This window comes from Hipposideros armiger, unplaced genomic scaffold (assembly GCF_001890085.2).
Source record: "Hipposideros armiger isolate ML-2016 unplaced genomic scaffold, ASM189008v1 scaffold_55, whole genome shotgun sequence".
Taxonomy (NCBI): Eukaryota; Metazoa; Chordata; class Mammalia; order Chiroptera; family Hipposideridae; genus Hipposideros; species Hipposideros armiger.
In genome coordinates, this window is record NW_017731405.1 from 1,442,066 (window position 1) to 1,466,595 (window position 24,530).

General features: G+C 41.4%; 1 protein-coding gene across 3 annotated transcripts in view; it reads left to right on the plus strand.

The window, feature by feature from the left end:
- The window catches only part of LHFPL2 (LHFPL tetraspan subfamily member 2), a 154,661-nt gene that overhangs the window by 64,908 nt on the left and 65,223 nt on the right, over positions 1-24,530 (plus strand). For all 3 annotated transcript variants that reach the window (XM_019641040.1, XM_019641041.1, XM_019641042.1), the window contains one exon: positions 14,530-14,587. The gene's annotated coding sequence lies outside the window, so the exon portion shown is untranslated. The remainder of the gene's footprint in view (positions 1-14,529; positions 14,588-24,530) is intronic.

The window sequence follows — 24,530 nt, forward strand, 5'->3', positions numbered from 1 at the left end:
ATTGTAGGTGCCCAATTCCAAAACTCCCCCAAATGTCCCCTGCCAGAGAGAGCTTGGACTCAGACTTATTTGGACTCTTTAATTGGCAAAAGGTCTCACTCCTTCTCTCTGTTCCTTAGGTCATAGGTTTTTTTCTGCTCTATTCATTGCCTTTGAAAAAGTATTTCTTTATTCTTCCTGTGATTGACATTTTTGTCACAAAGATAATATGCTGGCATTTCCTGTCTTTACCTTGATCCTCTAAAAAGGTGAAGTGCAAAGGACCATGCCTGAGAAGGGAGCATAAGTAATATATTTGTGATGCTGTCCAAGTTCTTGAGAAACTATTAGAACTCGATTATCTTGGTGTTCGCCAGTTGAGGTCAAGCCAACATCTGTACTTGTCTTTCTTTCCCTGAGGGCAAGACAAGAAAAAAGAAAGAGTTCAAGGAATTAAAAACAGAGTTTTCATTAGGATAATATTTGGGGTCAGGTAAACATCTCTTTTGAGTTTCATTGAAAAATTCCAGGAGGTCAAGGGCAAAATCTCCAGGAGACTTGTTTCAAGGAGTGTAGCTCAGTGGAAAGTTCATCTTCAAAAAAATGTAGGAAACCTGAGTATGATATTGTTTAGGGGACTCTTAGAAAAACAGAAAAGGAAAAGGACACCAAAAAACAAAATTTCTTCTCATTTGGAAAGCGTGGAAGGCCTGGGAAAGATTTTCCCCAGTGACTAGAAAATACTTGATTGCACATCAGCTACTTTCCTTCCAGGAGTTGTAGTTTCTTAAACTTGTGAACTTGAGTGGTCAATGCAAACACCCATGGTGTGTGCAGACTCCTCTGGGCGGAGAGAACAGCATGACCCTCCTTAGTAAGCCAGGCACATTTCAGATGACGGGTTTAGCCTATAGCCTTATTCTTGGTTGTTCACGTCTGTGTTCCAGTTAACCAGTTTCAGGGTTCAAGTGACATCTTTAAAAAGAGTTAAGCTCTTGTTTAACTTTTTTTTTTTAAAGATTTTTATTGGGGAATTGGGGGGATGGGAACAGTGCTGGGGAATTGGGGGAAGGGGAACAGACAAGTTGCTGTCGTTTTGTTCTTCAATCTACTTGTGGAGGGTGTTGCTTCACTGGCCCAAGTTGGCACCATCATTGCACTCTTCTCTGGCGAGGCAGATCAGTCGCCGGCTTCTGGACGGCCGCTCACTGCGGCTGCTGGCCGCTCACGCTGGCTGCTGGCCACACACGGTAGCCCATGGCAATCCACTGCCACAGGGACTGCAGCCCACGCCGTCGCCGGCGACTCAGGGCAGCCCAGCTCCAGGTTGAGCTGTTGTTCAGCATCTTAGCTGTGGAGGGCAGTGTCACTGGCCCTCATATGTGGGATCCGAACCGGGGCCCTCTGGCATCCCAAGCGAGTTCTTAACCATCGCGCCACTCGGCCAGCCCTCTTGTTTAACTTTTTAAAAAAGTTGAGAGACACAGTCCCCTTTGATTCTGAAGGAAGTTAAACCACAAGTCAGACTACCAATGGCAACTGTGGAATTTCTGTCCTGGAGATCTTCAAAAGTAGGACATGAAAATTAGGTCACTTAAGTAAGTTGGCTTGGAGGCTAACCAAGATGGATGGCCTCTTGTAGCGTTCCAAGTTTATAAAACAACTCATATTAATATTCATATATCCTTAGAGCCCAAGGAAAATCAGTACTTTGTTACATTCTCTTTTGACGACTTAAAAATGCCGTTGAATTCTCCAAGCCTAAAAATGGCTGTCTCTTATTTGCTTTGTATGCTAATGTTGCTTGTGGAAATTTTGGAGTGAGTGGGAGGGAAAGGAAGTAAGAGGGATTGTCGGTTTAGAAGATGACATTCGATCTTTTCAGAGGATGGCACTGAGTGGACACTTGGCTTAAACAGAGCTGACTTGACTGATCATATTAACAAACTCCCCCAAAGAACTGTACTTAGCGTGAGGGCACTTCCTGTAAAGAACAGTTGCATTACTGAATGATCCAAGTTTGCTGGATTTAAATAGTCGGTGAAATGCAAACAGGTTGTTTGGTTCAATGTCATTGGAAGCTATTAACTTTTAAAAAGTTTAAGAAGATTGTCTGAAACAAGATTTTTAAATCATCTGGCTCCAGAATGACAAAAATTAAAAAGTCAAAGAAAAAGTTCTGTGTGGAATGTCAAACCAAAATGAATATAGTTCTGGGTGACTTGTTCCATTCCCAGTGTCCCCAGGGCTGTCTAGTTCTGCAAATTGCCTCCAGCTCTGACCCACCACACAGTGACAAACCACTTTCCCTGCCTCCTACTGACCTTAAAAACAACACAGTTCAGGGGCTTCTGAGCACCTGTAAGAACAACCTTTTTTTTTTTTTTTTAAGGAATGGGAGAAATTGAAAGCCATTAAAGGTGCTCAGCAGACAGGAAAACAAAAATAAAATGGGGAGTCTTGCTTTTTTTTCTGTACAGGTAATTTTTGAAAACTTTCTTTTTTTAGTAAAGATTTATCTTAGAAATTTAAATTAACGAGGTTAATGTCCTCTATGACTCTGTATCTTGAAATTGTTCAGTCAATGCAATATGGATTTAAGACTTTCCCAGGGACCTAGAAACTATAATATATTATCTTGCCTTTGTTTTTCTTCTCTTTGTGTTGTTTTGTTTGTTTTATTTTCCTGGGCAGTCAAAAATAAAGGCGAGCCCTCTAAGCTATAACATTTGGTTTTAGTGCTGTTTTCTTTCTTTGTTCTATTTTAAAAGACACATTCATTAAAATAAGACCCTATGTTTTTAGTTCTTTCTCTCTTTTAACTTTACTTTTATTTGAAGTTAGTTCTGCCATGTGGTGGTTTTCAAGATGTTTATTTACAGTGAAACCCTTTCTTTCAAATGAAATCTTGTCTTTAACCCTAATATATGAAACAGATAAACTGCAGCTGTTCTGGGGGGTCGCCTCTCAGTCTCCTTCTGCCTCCAGGTTCCTGAGGCAATCTGAGCACCCGGGGTGGGGGCGGGACCTGGAGAACCTGGGTTTTAATCTGGCATGAACACAGGATTAGGAGGGAGTGCCTGGTTTGCTATCCCTAGCTTCACCACCAAGACTTTTTGTCACTTCACTTCTCTGGACTCCAGGTCCCTCTTAGATGAAATGATGGCTTTGCACCAGATCATCTCTGAGGTCCTTCCTGCCATAACAGTCAGCAGTTCTAAGTTATACACAGAGAGCATTGAGGAGTAAAATGTTTGGGGGCTGAGGAATACCCACAGCAAGAGCAGGAGGCTTGGCAAAAGGAAGAACAGTCCAGTTCTGGCGGGAATGGTCTTCAGTTCATACAAAGGGAACCAAAACTGATGCATCAGCAGAATTGTCCCTGAGGAAACTGTTTCCTGGAGATTTCACTGAGGCATGTTACCCTCTAATACCGAAGAATCTTGTGATGAAAAGGATTTAAACCAGTTGTAGGTCGTTGTTTACCATTGATTGTAGTCAAATGTGTTGGCAAGTGGTTAACTATTAATAAATAAAACCACTTTCCCTCACTAGAGAAAATGATACCCTATCTCTTTTTCCATGTGTGTGTTAGTTTGGAAATGTATCTGAGGCATAGTTCAGGAATCTGCAGCCAGTTAACACATTTGGTTAGAGAAGGGGGATGGTAAGGCCAAGGTCAGGATTCAGTTGCTCGTGGGTCAGTTCGCTGGGCGGGGCTCTGTGGCCAGACTGTACTTTTAACCCCAACCAACTGCCTCTCACATGTGTGCCCCGGGTCACAGGGAAGTGTGGAGAGTGTGGAAGGGTGTCTGAACTCGGCTTTTCCTCCTGCGACCTACCATGGCCTTCGTCCTGGTATCAGAAGGCTTGGCATCTCATACTGGTGAACGGAGGGTACCCGCCTCCATCTTTAGCAGCTACAAGGAAAATCTGAGATACTCCTTGTGAGCCAGCATCTCACAGAGGACTTACTGTTTGTGGGTCTCCCCGGTCTGAAGACAAAGCTTCCAATGCTGAGTTAGAATAGAGATTATTGAAATAATACTCCGCAGTTCTGGATGTGCATGTACTCTGCCCTTTTTGGACATTGGAAGAAGGGCTGGCATTAGAAATCTGTTCTGTTTTAACTCCTTAAAGTCCGTTGTTCTCTGTAGTTCTCTTTTCATTTAAACACCATCTTGTAATTAAAATTTGAAACACTTGATTTTCATCTGTAACAGAATAGCATACAAGAGTCTTATGAAAGTTTGGAAAAATATAATATGATTCCAAGGTATACACGTCTCCTAGAGAATGGTTCTACATGAGTAAATTTTTACTATTAACCAAACATGGAACATTTCCTCTTGCTTCTTAGCATAAATGCAGTAATGTCTGAGGCCTCAGTAGCATTTCATCATTGCCCAGGGAAACAGATGTAGTTAAGATTTGTTTTCTATGAAAAACAGGAAAGACAAGTAATCCTAAGTAAAGTGCCTCTAACACTTTTTTGATAAGAAAAGTGTTCGTTTTTATTATGCAAAATTCAAACATCACAGAATTATAATCCCTGCACCCACCAACCCCCATGGTAATCACCATCAAGATACTCTTGATCCAATTATAAAAATGGGTATAAAAAAATTAAAATTTTAAAACTTTTGTTGATTTTTATCCCCAGAATTAATGTGCTGTAGGCCAGTGGCTTCCAGAGTGTTTGTTTTAACAGCAAGTGCTTTCTTCAAACAAAATTTTAAGTGGAATTCTAATACAGAAAAATAAAAAGACAAAAGCAGGGACACTCTAGCTGTAGCTGGGGAAAAACCTGGCTCACTTCCTCCTCCGCCCCAGCCAGGAAAACCCCAGGCTCCCGCCCCTGAAGGACCTTCTGCCCAGCACTTACAACAGGCACTTAACTCCGTTGCTTCAGTGGTTGACTGGTGTTGGGCCTTCACCTCCTTGGCTAGCTCTTCTAAATGGGGCACACATAGTGACATGGGTTTTCCCATTGTTGACTTCAGGTGGTTATATTTTTAGTTAAGGTTCAGTTAGTCACAAGCTTTAAAGCAAGCCACCTGCTTGCTTTAAACCAGTGATTTTTTTTGTTTTTCTGTCTTGAAATTGGATCTTTACATTTAACTCATCCTTTGAGTTTAGCGCAAATGACACATTTGTCACTACGTTTTAGTCTGTGCCAGGAAGTTTTTCTCCTTCTGGATTTAGGTTGAAATCTGTAACTACAGTGCTTGTGCCCTGGTAGACATTCATGTTCGTGGACCGTGTAGGAATGAATTTTTTTCCTTTTATACCCCATTCTGAGTAGTTGTGTTCCTGCCTATTTTTTTCCCCCCCATTAGGTAATAAAAAGTAAGACAGCATTATTTCACACTGTAGGGAATGTTGGAGTATCTCTTAATCTTTACTCAGACTGGAGTAATACAGCATTACAAAAGGAAAATACAGCCTAGTATAAATTGTAGAGTTCTTGAATCCATGCTGTGCCTAAATGCTGCCAGGATAAGATGGCACTAAAATGGCCTTTCTCAGTCTTCAAAGGTGTTCATATGTACAAAAAGCATTTATCAAGCTCCTGCTATCTAGAGTAATTTGGCTAAGCCTTGATGAGATAGAGAGATGAGATATTTCAGTGCCCTAACTAATTCCTTTAGACCTATCCACATCCCTGCGAGGTGGATACTATTATTTCTTTATTATGCAATAGCCAGCTCTTCCCTTACTCACCTGACCCTTACTCACCTGACTTGCTTTTCCGGGGGCAGTCTCACCCTTACCTGTGGCTTCAGTCACCTCCTGTATGCTGATAACTTCCCAAACTAGATTGCCAGCTCTTAACATGCTTCCTAGGTTCCTGACCAGTTGCCTGCTGGAATCCCCACTACCTGCTTGCCCAACCAGGTGCTTCAAACTTTAAAAGTCTCAAAAAGAAAAAAATTTCCCCTACCCTCACCTGATCTCCTTATTCCCTTGGTTTTCCTGTCTTGGTCAAGACATAACCATCTTCCCATACATGTATTCATATACCGAGAACTCACTGTATCTCAGGCACTATTCCAGATGTTAGCGGACTATACAGCACAGACTAAAATATATTGAAGGCTTTACCTTAATGGAGCTTACATTCTGGTGGGCAAACAACTAACTTAAAAATCTGTTTCTAGATATGTCTATATCTGTCTGTCCATCTATCTATGCGGATGCTATCAGGCAGTAGTGGAGAAAAATAAAGCAGGGTAAGGATAGCAGATGGTGCTAGAGACTGAGAAAGTGTGCCTTGTGCTCGTTTTTCAGCTAAGGCATTCAGGGAAGGCATTTGAAGAGAGACTTGAGTACAGTGAGGGGACAGCCGTATGAAGATCTGATCTGAGGAGGGACTGCTTCACCCTTTTGTTAGTCCTTCTTAGTCAAGGACTGAGTCATGGCCATTTTTGTAAGGTTGCTCATGCCACACTTTGTAAATATTAACCAGTAGATGGACGGGTGTACTTGGAACTGGGAGTCATTCTTACCCAGTGGGCTGGGTGTGACGTAGAGCCATGCCCAGAGCTTTGCATGAGCTCAGAGGAGGGAGTGATGGGAAGAGGGCAAAGGCAAAAGTAAGGTCAGAGCAAGCTTCACGGAAGATGGCACGTGAGTTGGGTCTTGAGCAGAGTTTCACATATGAAGTTGGGAGGATATAGAGGCAAACAGTTACAGGCAGAGGCCCTGGGCCTAAACATTGGCATTAGATTTGGGGTCAAAACAGGCCACAAAAAGGGAGGCACCATGACTTGTGATGGGGAGAGGTCGACAAAACCCAGGACGAGCTGGGGACAGGTGTGTGCTAAGAGTACAACTTCCTTTAACTTGACTTTGAATCCTGTCCTTGGGAAAGGAAAGATGGGAGAAAGAACCTTAGGTTTTTCCCCCTTTCTCTCCCTCCCAGGTGCCTCCCTGAGAGCGTGTTTTTCCCAGAGCCTCCTTGTCCTGTGTCCTTCTTTTCTGTTTATAAAGATAGTCACAGTAAAGTTATGGTTCTGAGAGATGTTACAGAAGTCTCTGCCCTCTTGGCTCAAAGATCAGTCATTTACGTTTTGAAAAAGAACTTTACTGTGTTGCACCATGGAGATGGGACTTGCCTGTGATGCCTGAAAGCTTGAGGGAGGGAAGGCGGGTCTCATCCTTTGCTTTTGACCCAGGGCTAGGATTGGGGTGTCTTGACAGAGGGGCAGGAAGGACATGCTGTGGCTCTCCTAAATAGAGGCATGTGGGCTCTGTGGGTCAGTGTCAGTCTGGGCACTCACTAGAATTGGGACCAACATGCGGCCCGAACTCTCATCCCAGGAAAGTTCTGGCTTCTTCCATATGCAGCTTTGGCATTATTTTGATTTTCATGTATTTGCCTTCATTTTCTCTCATTTGTCAGGGCAGGTTCCCACCCACTTCCACCCCTACTTTAAGTTTTATTTGGAAGACTTTATTTATAAATACAGTGATGCAGTGATAAGATTTGTTATGTATAATAGTTTTTATTCTTTAGTACTAATTCATTCTATTTATTTGTGGTGTGTATATTTCTCTGCTTAGGTAAGCAGAATTATTCTAGGAGATTTCAGGAGTAAGGACCCACCTCATTATCTCCCTCCTTAGAGAGCAATGGCTGTGTTTTCTTTTTCCTTCTGGGGTAGTGGTTGTACTAAGGAGGCGTCACCACGGGGCTCCACCGCCAAGGTATTTTTTAGGATTTATTTTTATTGATACATTATATTGTCCATTACTGAGCAAGAGTTAGTACTATCATAAGCTTTCTATTTCATTAAAGGTTCATGTGCCCTTTGTTTTGTGATTATACAGATACGTTTTTTAAATTTCTTGAAATGTTTTTCCCTGAAATCAGTAAACATTAATCATACTGTTCTCGCACCGTTAGTGTTTGCAGTGATTTTATTCCTCTGAAATTCATTGAGAAGCTGTCCTCACTCAAGCTACAGGCCTTCTGGGCTCTGCATGATAAATTTAAAGATCATCTTTTTGACTTTGCTTCACCAAAATGCTATCTACTCACTATTGTCAAAGTTTTAGGAAAGTGTGCAAAGCCTTTGATTATGGAAACTGAAACTTGCGGTACAAATCACCCAGCAGAGACAGCAGTGACCCTGCTGTGTGTTGTGGCATAAATAATGGCTACCTGCCACCCTGCAGTAGAGGTCAGAAGAGGGAGAGGTGACAGGGCCATGAGGCAGGAATTTCCAGGCATCGCCACAGAGAGAACACTCTCTTGGGAATAGCAAGCAATACCTTGCATGTTTGGGTCTCCTTGGTGCCTGGCAGGGACTAGGTGCCAGGTAGATATTTCTTGACTGGGGTGGAGAAAATAATGGACAGATCCATGTTTTGTTTTGTTTTTTTGCATATGTAAGATAATGAAAACTGTAAATATTTTAGATAGCGGAGCCAGGCCTCCAAAAGCAAACTCTCCATTTTACCTCTAGAGCCGGTCTTGCTTGGATTCCCTTTCTCTGGTTTCTTCCTTTCATTTTCAGGCAAGTCCTTTAAAGAAAATGCATTTACAAGATTGTGAGTTGACCTGTCTTGATGGCGTAACAGCTCTGCTCCTCCAACGAGCCTCACCTGTATGAAGGTGACAGGCTACAAGAGTCTTTGAGATGCATGCTGCATGTCAAACAGGCTCATTCTTGGACTTCAAGGGTTTTGTCCTTGATGACCAGCCCGGGAACCGGGCCTCTACCTGCTTGTATATATGCTTTAGCCTGCATGTGTCCATAGCACCTATTTGGAAATCTTCTTAATGAGTAGATTTCCTCTCTTTCTACTTTTAATGTTGGCATCTGTTTTTCAGAAACATTGGTCTGTTCCTACTTAAAGTTTATGCCCAGATTTGGGATGCAGACTGCTAAGAAATATCTAACAGAGAAATGGCTTGTCAGCATTTTAAGTTAGTCACGGCCCCCTGTTTGCCTCTGCATGCTCTCCTGGTATGCTGCCCTCACCTGTCCTCCTGTAACTACCTGTGCCGACCAAGTTAAATGACCTATTCTCAAACAGCTAACTGGGATATGTGATGAGGCTCACACATTGCTGGTGCTAACAATATTCACAAGTTCCTGCCTTGCAAAATGATCACGTACCTATAGTCCAGGTATTTTTTATAAAGCAAGGGAATTAAGAGCAGTTGTCATCTGGAAGAGGGTTTCTCAGAATTACCTAAAGCACTTTTTAATGATACACACTTGCCCCTGTTGCCCTCCTCTACCACCCATATTCTGAGGATATTCCAGGACAGAAGGAGGTTGGTCCAGACAGCGGCATTTTGAAAACACACCCACTGAGGACTCTCCCTGCATGGACAGCGTGACCATCACCCCCGGGGCTCCTTCATGTCTGCAGATCCATCATTTGTCTCTTGTGCTTTCTCCTCATTCTGGAATTCTTGCCGTCATCTTTGCTTGATGATTTTCTCTAGCCTGTTACGCCAGTATTTCTCTCTTCCACATATCCTGCCTTTTCAGACTAGCTCAATGCAATCATCCAGTTGTTTATTCCACAAACATTTATGAAATGTCCACTCCGGGCCAGGCACTGTGCTCAGTGCAGTAGATACTCAGTGCAGAGAGGCGTAAGCTAGACTTTGGTTTGTTCTCCAGGAGCTTCTGGTCCAGTAGATTTACAGGGAAAGGTGAACAATTCTGTAAACAAATGTGGCCCTGGCTATGTGTGTATAACAATAGTAGTGTTTTGATGCACAAACCTGGTGTGATGAAATGCAGTATAATTGAATCTGACTTGTGGCTGGCACATTGCGAAGCTATTTTGTTGTACCCAGGTATTCCAACACTTACCCTTTCACAATTTCATGTTGATGTGATTTTTGAATCCAGTAAGTAGTTTCTCCTTTCTTAAGAGTAAAAGGAAGTTTTTGTGTTGAACAATATTTGGCTCATAGTCCATGAGGCCTCTGAGAAACTTGAACTTCAGTCATTCACTCTGTGGCTGAGTGGCAGGGCAGGCATTGTAGAGGTTCAGGTTCCCAGCATTTCCCATGAGTTAGCACAGTCCAGCCTTTGGCAGCCTGCCACTCGCTACTTGGTAGACAGTTTCGTGAAATTTGACACTCTCATGTCTTTCCTTGAAAAATCTTGCAAGGTTCAGCTGTCCTTCAATGGCTGACCCCTTTTCTGTTAAACTCCTGTTGTCAGACTCAAGTGGGAGGTTATCCTGGACCTGTTGTCAGAATAGAGTCAATGCATTTCATTGACTTCTTAAAAAACTACCAGCCTAATCTTTGAGCAATTTATGCTTTAGATGTAGAAATAGGACACTGCTCTTTGTGTTTATTATGCTGCCATCAACTCCTCTTAAAATGTGAACCAATTTCCCCAAGCAATTATTGTATCAACAGAGCAGAGTAAAGCAGGATTTGGACAATTACTCCTTCAGTCGACACATGTAAGCAGAGCCTTAGAGAGTATGCTTACCAAACATATAGAGTGCTTTTTAGGGAGGTAGAAGGGGTGGTTTGTGAGAGGAATAGGGCCCTTGCCATTCTCCTTTGATATTCATTTCTATGCTTCAAGTCTTTGGGGGCTCGTCCCTAGCCCCTGTCCTTGATGAATAAGTTTGATGGTTGAAAAGCATCATGTCTTGGTTGTTGCAATATCGCCTAACTGAAAATACCCTGGGCTTCAGAGTCAGAAGGCCTAGGTTGGAGCCCAGATATTCGCATTTACTAATTGTGTAACTCTGCTTAAGTTGTTCAAATTCCTAGTCTGTCGAATGGGAAGAATAAATGATGTGTCTGCCCCCACCCCCACCCCCACGCCAGCTACCCTTCTACTCATAGTGTGGGTCAAATTAGAAAATGAATTGGAAAGTGTCGTGTAACTTATGCATTGCTCTGCCATGGGAACGTCCATTCTTGCCAAAGATGGACATAGTGAACTATCTGCAGGGTTCATGGAAGGATTATGTTGAAGGACAGTTATGGAGACTTTTTTCCGTCTATGGCTTCTGTGATCATGAGCAGCTGCTCTTAACCTACCCCAGAGGCAACCTGGACCACTGGGTTGCGGGTGGGGATGACAGTTTAATATGAAAGTCTTTGTTTAATTAAGCTGAAATTTATCCTTATAACTTCGGTGATCATTTACACTTTTTGGCTCTACTTTTATAGAGTAACATAAAGCAATTCAAATCAGTGCATTTCAAGTCAAAAAAACTTATAACTGAGAAAGGGGTCTTACCACCGTGCTTCCTGTTTTGGGCAATTCCATTCAATAAATTAGAGTTGGTGCCTGTCATGTGGGTGCTGTCCTTAGGCACTAAAGGCCACTATTGTTTCTCCTCCTGGTCTCCGGAAGTGGATCTGAAGGGCATGAGACCCAAATGGAGATGAATGGGAAGTAAACATTTTTAACTCAGTTCAAAAATAACAGCAATTTTCATTCTGTTTAGAATACAGTAGTACTTGTGAGAATAAACAATGCCTCCATTTATTGGGCTATAAACTGAAATGGCCAAGAAGAATACTAATCTATAAAAGTCAAGATAAAAGAATAATAAATGATAAAGACAAATATTTTTAATTTTTATAACCTCCCATGTGTTTAACAAACCAGTAAGGGAAACATTAATTACACATTGCGAAATGGAAAAACGGTGATAGGGCAGCATGATAATACCTTTATGCACTTGTTGTTCTTACAGTTACCACAGCCCATGGGAGGACCTTGAAGTATCTCCTCAGAGATTAAAGGCAGAACACACTCTCTACATTGAGTTGCATATTAACAGAATTTAAAACAAAAACAAGCACATAAAAAAGTAGCGCTGGCCTTACAGTTAGATGCTCTGGTTTCTGTTCTTGGCCCTGTTGCTGTCTAGCAGTGTGATTTGGGGGGAAGTCAGTCTTTATTCCTCAGAATAAATTTGGTTCCCTCAAATTTAAAATGGGGGTAAAATGTTCTGCCCCGGCCTGTATTATTATAATAGTGAAGATTAAACGTGATAATGGATATGAATTCAAATCTTCACTTCTTGCAGCCATCTAACTTTTAGAAAATTCTTTAAACATCTTTGCGCCTGCTTCTTTATCTTTAAAATGGGGAAAATACTAGTTAGTACCTACTTCAGGGTTTTTATGAGAAGTAAATGAGCTAATTCCCATCAAGTACCCAGGACAATGCTTGACAGTCAATGCCTAATACAGTAACTATTTTTTGTGAACTTTTGAGGGCTCTATGTCTTAGTATATTTTTACTCTACTATATACTTTTTTGAAATAGAACTTTTTAAAATAAAAATAAGTATAAGACCCTATTTACTGACCAAACCCAATAACAGAATTGGCATGTTTTATCTTTTTGATCACTTTGGCAGTTTCACAGAATATGAATTTTGTTGTCAATAAAGCTTAATCATGATACTGAAAACTTGTTCCCAAATGCCCTTTTCCTCCAGAGCTTAGGTGAAATTTATGCATTCTAAGAAGTGCATTTAACCAAGAGGATGAGTTTGGAAAGCTTTAGGTAGGAATCAGCATTCAACCCTGCCTTCTCTGTTATTGTTGGGGTCTTGGGATCTGTATTACCTGTTCAGAGCTTTGCTTGTGTTCTATGTAACAAAAGAGGTTTTTTAAATGTTATCTTTGATTTTGAACTGGGCTAGTTTAAGTATTTTTGTGACCCATTTCACTTTTAGACGTAATGAAATGTTGATCAAGAACTCCATTTATAACAGACCCATTCATAATAATCCTAGTGGCTTATTATTATTTTTTTTTATTCCCCCACCCCCCTAGTGGCTTATTTTACAGAAGCCATTTCCAGATAAAAATACTGATCATAACTTGCTGTGACACATTCCCTAAAGGGGTAAAATAAAGTTGGGGAAGTGCTTAGTATTTAACCAGTACTTGACTAATAAAGAGCCATTTAAAAAAAAATCATAACTCCCATAAGCTGTTATAACAAAGGATCTTATGAGTATGTCAGTGGGCATACCGCCTGTCTGGAAAGGTTATAATCTGATGCCACACAGTCCTGGGTGCACAATAGATTTCCAACAAATGGTAATATATTAGAAATTTGTTCCATTTCTGTTTAATATTTCCAAGCAATGCTGAACAGACATTTTGGGATTCTCTGTTTTGTTTACGTATTAATAGGCTTATCATTTTCTAAGGTTCCTGAAGACTTTGAGAACACCAAATAAAGTCTTACTTCTTTTTCTTAGGCTTAAAACAGAAATTTATTTGATTTTTTATTAAATCCAATACATTGATCTTATAAAATTGATTGATAATCCATTTATTTAATACATCAGAATTTTACATCCTAAATGTAAACTCTGGGATTATAGGCATTTTTTGTGCCTTTCCATAATGTTCAAAAATATTAAAATGGCAATGCAATAAATTTTTTTTTTTAGTTAAAGTTTATTGGGGTGACAATTGTTAGTAAAGTTACACAGGTTTCAAGTGTACAATTCTGTAATACATCATCTATATATCATATTGTGTGTTCACCACCCAGAGTCAGTTCTCCTATCATCATATATTTGATTCCTCTTACCTTCATCTACCATCCCAAAGTCTTACTTCTTAATTCCTCTGTTTACTATGTTAGAGTTTTAATGACAGTTTTTTTTATTTCTCCAGTCTTTAACATCCTTGTGAATTAAGCTTTAAAAAAAAGTTCACATAGTAACTGAAAAGGATATAAAGTGCTCCCAGGATAGATTCCTCATTTACAATTTCGTATTTCATTCCTTAATTTGTTTCTGGATTGTTTGACCCTTTATGGTGGTTTATAAAGTGCCCACAAGGGCACAAGTTGTATGTACAAGTGAGGAGAAAGGAGAGGATGTCAATGAGGGACATGTTCCTGGGCTGCACCTTCCCCACTGCCATTTGATTTTTTTGGTTCTTCAGTGGTTTGGACCCTGTGTTGGTGCATCAGTTGATGTTCCTGGTGGCTCTGTTCTAATGTGAGCTCAACTATATGCTACTTGGAAACCGATATTTGAAATATCACATATTTTAATGAGATGTAAAACTGTGTGCATGGGAGTCATGTATGTGGTTTGCTTCTCTCTCTTTTTTTTTTAAAGATTTTATTGGGGAATTGTGGGGAGGGGACCAGCATTGGGGAATAGGGGAAGGGGAACAGACAAGTTGCTGTCCTTTTGTTCTTCAGTCTAGTTGTGGAGGACGTCGCTTCACTGGCCCATGTTGGTATTGTGATCATTGATGATCATTGAGCTCTTCCCAGCTGAGGCAGATCGGTTGCTGGTCACTGGACGATCGCTCACGACAGCTCACGCAGGCTGCCGGCTGCTCACGCTGGCTGCTGGCCACTCACGGTAGCCCAGCTCCAGGTCGAGCTGTTCACCATCTTAGCTGTAGAGGGCGCAGCGTCACTGGCCCATGTGGGATCCAAACCAGCTGCCCTGCTGCTCAGAGCTCATGCTCCTAAGCCAACTGTTAACCAATGAGCCACGCGGCTGGCCCATATGTGTTTTTAATCTAACATTTTGTTCAATGTGTTTCTCCAGGTGACCTCTTTTTGAAGTTGTTCGTTGAGACTTCCTCGCATTCCTGCAGATAAAACAGGTAAGTAAATGAAATCAGATACCCTTATTGTCAGTGACTCTTTGGAAAAACTTCTCAGGTGGGTAGCAACTTTCTTGAAAGAGGTGCAGTATTTCACACTTTTGGGCCCTGAATGGTAAACACTAGGTTTTTCGGGGGGGGATTGAAATATGACTTGATGAGCATGCACACATGTTGTAAAAGATGCTGTAAAGTTTTATAAACGGTATTAAATTTAATGCTATAATTTCCATGCTTTAATTCTGAAATGATTTGTTCTGTTACCATTCATATAAACAACTTTCAAAGCTCTTTATAATGGGCTCCGCTGACTTTAAATCGTCTTTCCTTTTGAGCTGCTCTGTGGACCATTTCACTGTTTGTTATCATTTCTCTCTGGAAGGGGAAGTAGAGATGGCCAATTCAAATTACCCGGTTGTATTACTCAGTGGCAGCCCACGTTGAGGAAATAATTGCCTAAGTAAAAGTTGAAAACAGTTGACTAATAGGTGATTTATGATTAACTCTATGGATTTTAATTTATTATAAAGGTCACTTTTGGAAAATCTTAGTAACAACAATAGGGGTTGAGTATTCAATTAAGAAAATCAAGGCAGTTAAAAGTTAAATAATTGTCCCCCAACACTTTGATCCAGCTCTGCTTCTCATAAGGGAGAGAGAGGCCTGTTCAACCTGGTCTTGTACGGTCCTTGTTATGAACTTAAGGATGCAGCTCAGGCCAAGGGAGCCAGCACTTTGTAGGGATTTGGGGCTGACGGATCGCCTATCCAGGAGGCTCTGCCATGGGCAGGAGATTCTCAGAGTAGTTTCACAGACACCATCTCATTTGTGGGAAGGTGATCTTTTTAGCTTACAGATTCTAGAGAGGGAAAAATTGCTCTTTTATCATCAATTGAACTATTGACATCTGAAATGTTATTAAATTGTTCCAACAACTACTGTTTGGGTTAGATGAAGAAAACCTTGGTCCTTTTTTTTTTTTTATGGGAACTGTAAACATTTGTGAGTTATGAAATTATTTGAGCAAATTTTTTTCTCATGGGAAAACCGGGGCTGACCCGAGACAGTGAGTATCCTGACTGAGAAGGCTAATCATTGGCACCTTATCAAACTGCTAATCTTTAAATATCTGCTCCATATATGTGTAATGAGGGTGAGTGAAACAAATCGTCTGTTCTAGAAGACTATGAATAGGCCGGCCGAGTGGCTCAGTTGGTTAAGAGCTCGCTCAAGAGTTTGAGCTCTGAGCAACAGCGGTTCAATGCCTGGCCTGAGCTGAGCTGCCGCTGAGCTGCCAAAAAGGTGGCATGATGGCTCAGCTAAAAATAAGTAAATAAAAGACTATGAATAAAAAATATACCTTTTCCTGTATGTTGAAAAGAAGGGATTTATTGCATGTGATTTTCTGAACCAGATTTTCATAAATGCGACTGATAATAGCACTCTACCATGCATTGTTCAGATTCAGAATTTCAGATGCCTGTCAGTCAGCCAGGTGACATTGGGGCTGGCGGTGAGGCCTGTTTTTCTACTACATCTAGTTCTGTGATGAGGGGACATAGTCTCAGTAGAGACAGGTCTGTGCTGGTGAGGCGTATGTTTATTTCTGCTCACAGGCACTGTCTGCTTGAGTGGAGACAGGGCCGATTGCCATCTTGCCCCTTATGTAATGAGGCGCATGTTCACCCCCGAGTTAAGTGGCTCCATATTTCCGGTGGATGACAATGATGATTCAGTCCCCCATTGTGAGTTGTCACCCTGGATAGCTGCCAGGCTGGCCTGTTTATCCCGCTCTGGGGAAAAGCCAATTCTGTTCTGCCAGTGAGTGCAGGAGCTAAGTCATGTTCACCCCGAAATCCCCCTCTCTAGAGATTTAACCAGATAAAACCATCTTTCTTGGTGTCTTTTTAATGTTTTTAAAATTGTGAATTCATCCCATTTAAATACAATAAAATTTGAGGAAGTCAGACATAAGAACTGTCATTCTGAATAACAGCATCTGAATTGTGGCGAAATCTGACCCAACTTTCTGTTATATAGTCACTCACATTATATCAACTTAGTGGAAGGTTTCTCTGGAGCAAAGAGAGTCATTGTGGTTTGGAGAGAGCCTCTGTGTCAGGTGGTCCTAGGTGGAGGCCCTGCCTCTGCTGGACATATCCTATGATGTGCGTTGGCTGAGTGACCTAATGCACATTTCGTTACCTGATAGAATTCCCATCTTTCTGTGCGTGAATACCTCTTCCTCCCAAAGTGGTTTGGAAGATGGAATGAGGCAAAGACAGCAATGTGTGTGGTAGACAACACGTACTCGCTGCCTGGCTCCCCAAAACTGGGTGTCCTGGAAAGAGCACCAGACACAAGGTGGAGGGACTGCTCTGCCAGGCACCTCTGTGTCTCACTGGTGAAGTGGCAAGGTGACGCCTGCTGTTACACCCTCTCCGATTAAGTGCTTCCACTGTCCAATTAAGAGAGGGTGTAACAGCCTTGGACCAAATATGTGGTCTCTGGATAGGAAAGTGATAAAATGGAAATAAGACAATGATTTCCAAGATTTTAAGAAAGCAATTCCAAGTAATTAAATATATTAAAGACTTAAAGTGAATGCAGTTGTTTTTTTCTTTTTCTTTTTCTAGTTTTGTTACTTGCATGTAGATAGCTTGTCTTCTTTCTGATGAGATATTCTGGCTAGACCTGTGTCGGTCTGACAGAAGAGTCCTGAGAATTCTCCCCAACAGAGGTGCCCTCTTTCTGTAAAAAGTTGCTTTCCCTGGTAGACTGCAAACTTCCCAAGGGCTGGTCTGAGTCTTTCGTTACATGCTTGGTGCTCAGTATGGTATCTGATGCGCAGTAGGTACTCAGTGAATATTGGTTGAATGGATGGAGGATAATGATGGTTAGACTGTAGAGCTGGTTCTATAACATTCTCTGAAGAGAACTCTACTTCAGGCCCATTATAGGCTGCCCAGCGCAGTGCCTGACACATGGATGTGTCTAGTAAACAGGCGAATGGAGGAGTGAATCTGGGCTTAAAGTATAACTTCCAATTTGTAGAGGAGTTTTGGATATATGACCCATTTATGATTTGGGAAGCCATGAAGGCTCTTTTAAGCAGAGGAGTGAAGTTCAACATTAAGAAGGCACTGTGGGTGGCAGATTGACCAGAGGCCAGGGACCAGGCAGGAAGGTATCACTGGCAAGAAGTGATGAGGGCTGAGAGGGAGGCACGGGAGGGTCGGGTGCACATGGCTGCAGCTAACTGATGAAGCAGAGTCCTGGGGGCAGGTGCCCGTGGGGTTAGCTTTGGACATGAGTTGGGATAGCTCTGTGGCTAGAGGAAGCGTGGGATTGCCATCGGTAAGCTTAAAGTACAGGAGTAGATGTTAAAAGAATTCTTATGGGGTGTTTGTGCTCTTGAGAAGTAAGAAAAATCATTTCGGGGAGAGGAGGCGAAGCTGGGGTTTAAGAAGAATGCATGCTTCCCTCCTTGTAAAGGTTCTTGTCTGGGTGCTGATGTGGCCAGAGTCCATCTTCCTGTGAATTCTGGTCCTCTGATGGATGATTCCACAGGGAATTCTGGTGCTCCATTCGATAGGATTAGTCCACAAGAATGTTCTGGATTTCACACCAGTAACCATTTTGTTTTGATCAAATGCCAGTCAATACACAAATCCTCCAGCATGTAGATTTGGAATACCAATTGGTACTCCTCTTGTCATTGCGTCTACACGAAGAAATACCCCTGATCCTTACATACAAAGCTTTTTTACTTGACTGATCCACTTTTTGAATGGCTCCTTGAATGGGAGATGAACTGACCTCAGGTGAGTGAATATACGCTGGGATGGTATAGAGGTACCTCCCTCATTGTCACTGTAAAGTTTACTTAGCTTTTATGTGGAACTTATTAATATAGGGAAATGGGAGCTGTGTACTTTTTTATTTGGTATCTTTTTTTTTTAAATCATTTCCCATGCTAAACCATAGCAATCCCTGCTTACCACCAAAGAAGGCAGTACTATAGCTCTGAAGTTCCAAGACCCTGCCCCCATAAACACCCTACCTGCTCTTTGAAACTTAGCCATGACTTCCTAACAGAAACTGACTACTTCTAAATTAAATATTGATTTAATCTATACTCCATTTTGGATTAATTCAATAACCAAACTAAAGTTTGTGTAATCTTTTTCCTGTCTTGTGCTCTCACACTGGAGCCAACCACTAGTTGCCACTCACCCATGTATAATAGGGCTAGGGTGCCAGGCAACCTGTAAAGATTGGGTGGGTCCCCAACCTCTGTACCTTATGTTACCAGCTCACAACAGCCTGTGAAAAACTCCTAAAGCTAACTGGCAAGCTCAGATGGACTTGGAAATGTACCTGATTTTGACCCAAATTGTTCTATACACACAGCCAAGTTGTGTTAGGAAATGGACACTTCCTGTCATTAACTCTCAGCTTAGGTCATCCTTTTCATGTAATGAAGGCAAATATGACTGAAAATCCACTTTAGAAATTTAGTGTAACTAATCTGAAAGAGCTGTTTCCTCTCTTGTTGCTTTACCACCGCATTTCTCTCTTCTTGCTTCATTTTCAAACTGCATCCCTGATTCAGTTGAAGTTCAATCCATTCCCCCCATCCCCGCCCTTTTCCCCAATATTCATGGAGCAGCGATGGATTGGAAAGACAGAGTAGCTAGTTCGTTGGCCATTTACACCCCATATCAAGTACATTTAAGTCTGTCTTAGACATTGTCAGGCATTTGGGTAGGAGGGTAGTTGCAAAGAAAGCCATTGGGGCAAACCCCCAGGAGTTACACTTTTCTTTAGCTGTTGTGTTAGTCTGTGTTTTGTGTTTGCATATTTATATCTGCACATCTCAAAGCAAACATGGTTTTTCACCTGCCCAAACGTCACACCTCAGTCTTTCCTAGTGCCCTTGAACACCTGGTATACTCTTAAAGCCAAGCAACAGCCCTTAGGTACTTACTACTAAGGCTGGACTAGAACTGTCAAGAGATGTTTATATGTAATTTTCTCCCAGTTATCAAGTATAATCCATATTCATACAGAAAAGTATAAACATGCAGGGGAAAATATCAGTTTCCTTGGGGGTCACCACAGCCAGTCTAGTGGTCAGGTTCCTAAGAGTATCTCTTTTCTTTACATAATTGGGCCCTTACTCTGTAAACAGACTTTATATTCAGTTTCTTTTTTGTTTAATATTGTTATAAACATTTCTCCATGTCATTAAAAGTTCTTTGTTTAAAAAAAGCATTTCAGTAGTTGACTATTCTATTTTATGATATACAAGTATGTTTAAATCATTTTAACCTTCTATTTTTGACATTAGAGTTGTTTTCTGATTTTTAAAAAACCATTAAGTATAAACTCTAAATATTCTTTTATACACATCTATTCATTTTTTTAAAATTAAAGGTTACTGGGGCGACAGTGGTTAATAATGTTACATAGGCTTCAAGTGTACAATTCTGTAATACATCATCTCTATATCACATGGTGTGTTCACCACGCAGATTCACAACATCTGTTTTTAAAATACTGTATGTCCAGGAAAGTTGGGCTCCCATTGGCAGTATGAGAGAGTGTTTGTTTTATCATTCCCTAAGAATTATTAGATCCTTAAATCTTTACCAGTTTGGGAAGTGAGAATGGCATCTCGTTTTAATTTTTATTATTTTTATTACTAATGAAATTGAATGTTTTTCATAAATAGGATAGCCATTTGTATTTTCTCTTTTGTGATTGTTCATGTTCATCTTTTCAGGTGAAATTGTCATTTATGGCAGTTGTGACATTTGTGATCTTGTCCCATTTTCCTAGAAATGTTTATTGGGATGCATAACTTTGCACATGTTGTCTTTTCAGTAGCAGTTAATTGCATACAAAATTGTCCTATATTTGAAGGGGAAATCAGGTGTGGAAGTGTCAAAGAGAACATACTTGGAAGTTCTAATGTGAATTCTTGGTTGTGCCTGTCAACATCTGAAAAGTGAGCTCTGCCCAGTGAGCACCCTTGTCCTACCTCACCCAGACCTTGTGGGCAACCCTGTCCTCACCCTGCATCCTGCCCTGGTACTTCTATTTCTCCTCTGCCTGTCCAGTGCAGACATAGTATAACTCCTGTTCACAGAATACTAATAATAAACACAACATGTCGGCTTATAATAAAATGCTCAGTGACCCCATGAAGTGATTCTTACCTGCTTCTCTTCTCCTAATGTTTCTTCTCAGACTGCTTGGCTGACTGTTCTTTCCTGCCCCCTAATTATTGTTTCCAGGTAGTCCTTGACCCTCCTCTCCTTCATCTCCTCGTGTTCTCCAAATTATCTAGCGCACTCCATGACTTCAGCTGCCACCCACAGGCCAGACCTCCCTAGACCAAACCTTTCTTCCAGGCTGCAGACCCAACTGACCATTGAGGGATCTTTCCCTGGTGTCTCACTGGCACTTCTAATGCAGTGTGCCCCCAAATTAACATATTCCTCTTCCCTGACTCACCCTGTGGCCTAGACTCTCTTCTAGTTAAAAAAAAACACAAAAGACCTTCACTCTATCCACCAAGCCTGACACCTGGGCAGCATCTTGAAATCCCTCTTTCCCTCATTGCCCACATCCCACAGGTTCTATGAAGTCCTGTCAGTTCTACCTCCTTTATATCCCTTGATTTGCATCCCTGTTCCTCCTTCCCTAGTCTAGGCTTCACTTCCTGAATGAATGAATGTATGTTTTCCCAATTAGATATGGTCTTAAAAAAATAAATCAATTTTCTTTAAAATAAGTTGAAATTGATATTTTGCAGGGCATGGTATTTTATTGAAATATTTATGAATTCTTTGTGTGAAGTGAATCCTTATCCGTTAATTTACCTTTTGTAGAAACTTGAATTTGTCACCTACTTGCTTGGTTTAAAGCAAAGTATACCTTGAGTAATGTCTAACGTGTAGCAGTCAAATGAGAGTCCCTAAATGTTATTTTCTAGTTAAAAAGCTTTTGAGTTGATGGCTTGATATTTTTTTCTTTGGGTCTTAATTATTTCCATATTGCAATATGTATTGTTTTTTGTAATATTGGAATTATCCTTTATTAGCTAGCTTTTCAACTTCACCTCCCAGGGAACTCAGGCAAGAAATACAAATATTTTCATAAGATTCTTTAAGGGAGTAAAATTAATATTTTTGAGAATGAAAATATGGTGAATTGTCTCCTAAGGATTGAAAGACTTTATTAAGATAGCAAAATATCCTTCCCCAGGGTTATGTTTTTTCAGGGGTTATTGGAAATATGGTGCTGGGAAGAATAAAAGGAAATTTAATACCATGGAAGTTGGAAACAGCCAGTGAAATCCAATCCATTTTTAGAACACATATAACACACTAACTCCCAGAGATTTAAGACAGCTCAGTTCGCTTCCTGAATCTGTCAGGCTCATTATGACCATAACACAGAAAAGTTCTTCAGCACGAATATGCCATGACCGTGTTTTATTTACTATGAATATTTACTACAGCTGAATATAGGTATCCCCGCGGGTCTGCCTTCCTTTATCCATATCACATTGCTTCAGTGTTAGTACTTTTCTTAGATTGGGTTCCCCAAAAACAGATCCTGTGACAAGGATTCAAGCACAAGTGGGTTATTTGGGAGATAATCCTGGAAAGCATTGTTAAGGGAATAGGGATGTGAAATAGGAGAAGAAAGCCAATAAAGGGGAGCACTTGAGCAGGTTGCTTAATCCTTGGTGAATTCTAGGAAACAGCCTTCAGAGTTATCCCTTCTGAGGGGCCAGCAAGCTGGGCTGTGTCTCCTCCAACTTAATCTGTGGTTGACGGATGGCTGCCCTGAAGCCAGCTCGGAAGGTCTCCTTCCAGTGAAGGTCCTTCTGGTGGAGTGCTGGGGGCTCGCTGTAAGCTTATGTGGGAACGGGGAGCTGAGGGGATACGAGTGGGCACCACCAGTGCCTGCTGAGCGCACGGCTTCATCTTTAACACTGATAGCCAAGTTTACTTGAGAGATACACCTCAGATGATCAGATACAAAGCACGCGCAGAGATTGTTAGTAGAATGTGCTTACATTATATCAGTGCCTGGTAGATGTTGGAGTGAATTTAAAAGGTATTGAGAATTTGATACCACTTATCCTGAAATGGGGAAGGGAAGAGGTGGGGAGAATCTCTGAGAGGTATCTAGGTGTTGTTCCTAAAATGACATATGGTGCCCCAGTAAGAAACGCTGATGAGCCATTCAAGTAACAAATGTAACACCGGGATTGTCAGGCTCCTTATAGGGCTGAGGTTTCCTCAGTGCTAACCAGGCTATAGAATTATAACTAGGCCCACAAGGAAATTACGATATTTTTTCCATGCACTCAGATCTGGAAGAAAACAAAAATCTGACGGAAATCTGTGGCCAGCCAAATCTGAACAGAGCCACCTTCATTACTTTGGGAAATTCCTGGGGAAGGAAAGGAGGTAGAATCCAGTTGCTGTTAGTGGACCTTAAAAAGAACCCTTCTCTGCTAGATATATATGTTTTCCTTTCTGTTATACTCATACAGCAGTCTTGATGACATTATCTTAACATGGAAAAATGTATCCTAATATCTTGTTGACTGTGCTATTGGTGTCATTTACGGGATGAGGGGATAAGATCTTGAAGCTATCAGATATCGAATCATTCAGACTTATTGTGTGATGCTGGCAACAAAGAGTAGGAGAGTGTCCCTGTCTTTAAAGAGACCCCAACTCAGCCATGAGAGACTAGCAGAGAAGTCACTGCAACTGAGAAACTGATTATACTAGGGACAAATGAGGAACAATTAATTCTGCCACTGGGGAAGGCATCCCAGAGCGGTGACATTTGAGTTGGGCCTTAAGGATTACTAGGTTTCACTAAGGGATGAAAGAGGAACATGGTAGTCCAGGCAGAGGCAAATGTGGGCAGAAGCAAGGGGCCCTGAAAATGCAGAGAGCGGTCAGGAAGCCAGGAGTGGTTGGTGTGACTGCAATAGTCACACCAAAGGTGTAGTGAGATTGCAAAGCAGCTCGTGGAAGTCCTGAGGGCCTTGCCTCTGCCTTTACCATCTCTCCCATGCTGATGTCAAAAGGTGGATACCATTTGTGGTGAAACCATTTCTTTTGGCTCATGTCGAACTTCCCATCAAACATCCTGCCATTATACAATAGAAACAACTTAGGTGCAGGATGATGACTGGAGCTATGTGAAACGTATGTGGGGTTCAGTGACCCATAGATGCAGCCTTTTGGTGGCGAAACCAGCATTTTGTGCTAGGTGGCTGAGTAGTCATCCAGTAGGGCCTGTGGATGCTTTGTTGAAGAGGAAAGTGACATGCTGTGTGCAGATGGTCAGTATCATGCATAAAGTATATTATCCTCTATTGCCATGTATTTTCTATCACTCCAAGTCCCAAGTGTTCTACATTTCTGGAACTATCTAGCTATATTTAGTAGTATATAGAATTGGTTGTGCTTATTTTTTCCTAATCCTTCCCGTCTCTGCACTGGTTGTCTCACAGCATTAGTGTGTTGGTACTTTTGGCCATGCCTGAGGGGCATATCCGCTCTTAGAATCCTTTAGCACCTGCATTGAGAAGGGGAACAAAGTAATAAGTTGGCGTCAGCTTTCCCCCCATATTTTATTAAGAACCTAAACCCCTTTAGTTTTCGTGTTTGCCTTTTGATTCTGATGAAGTAGCTGCCTTGGTAGAGGGAAGGAAAGCTCAGTATGCTGTCCAGGCACTGGGACCATTTCTCAGGGTGAATTAGGAGCAGGGGCTGAAAGCAACCCCCAGACACATCTCTAGGAACCCCAAGGGTGTTGGTCCAATTACTATCTCACCAAACCTGGGAGTGAGTGACTTGCTGCTTAAATTCAAAATTGCACATAGTTCACACACTCTCAA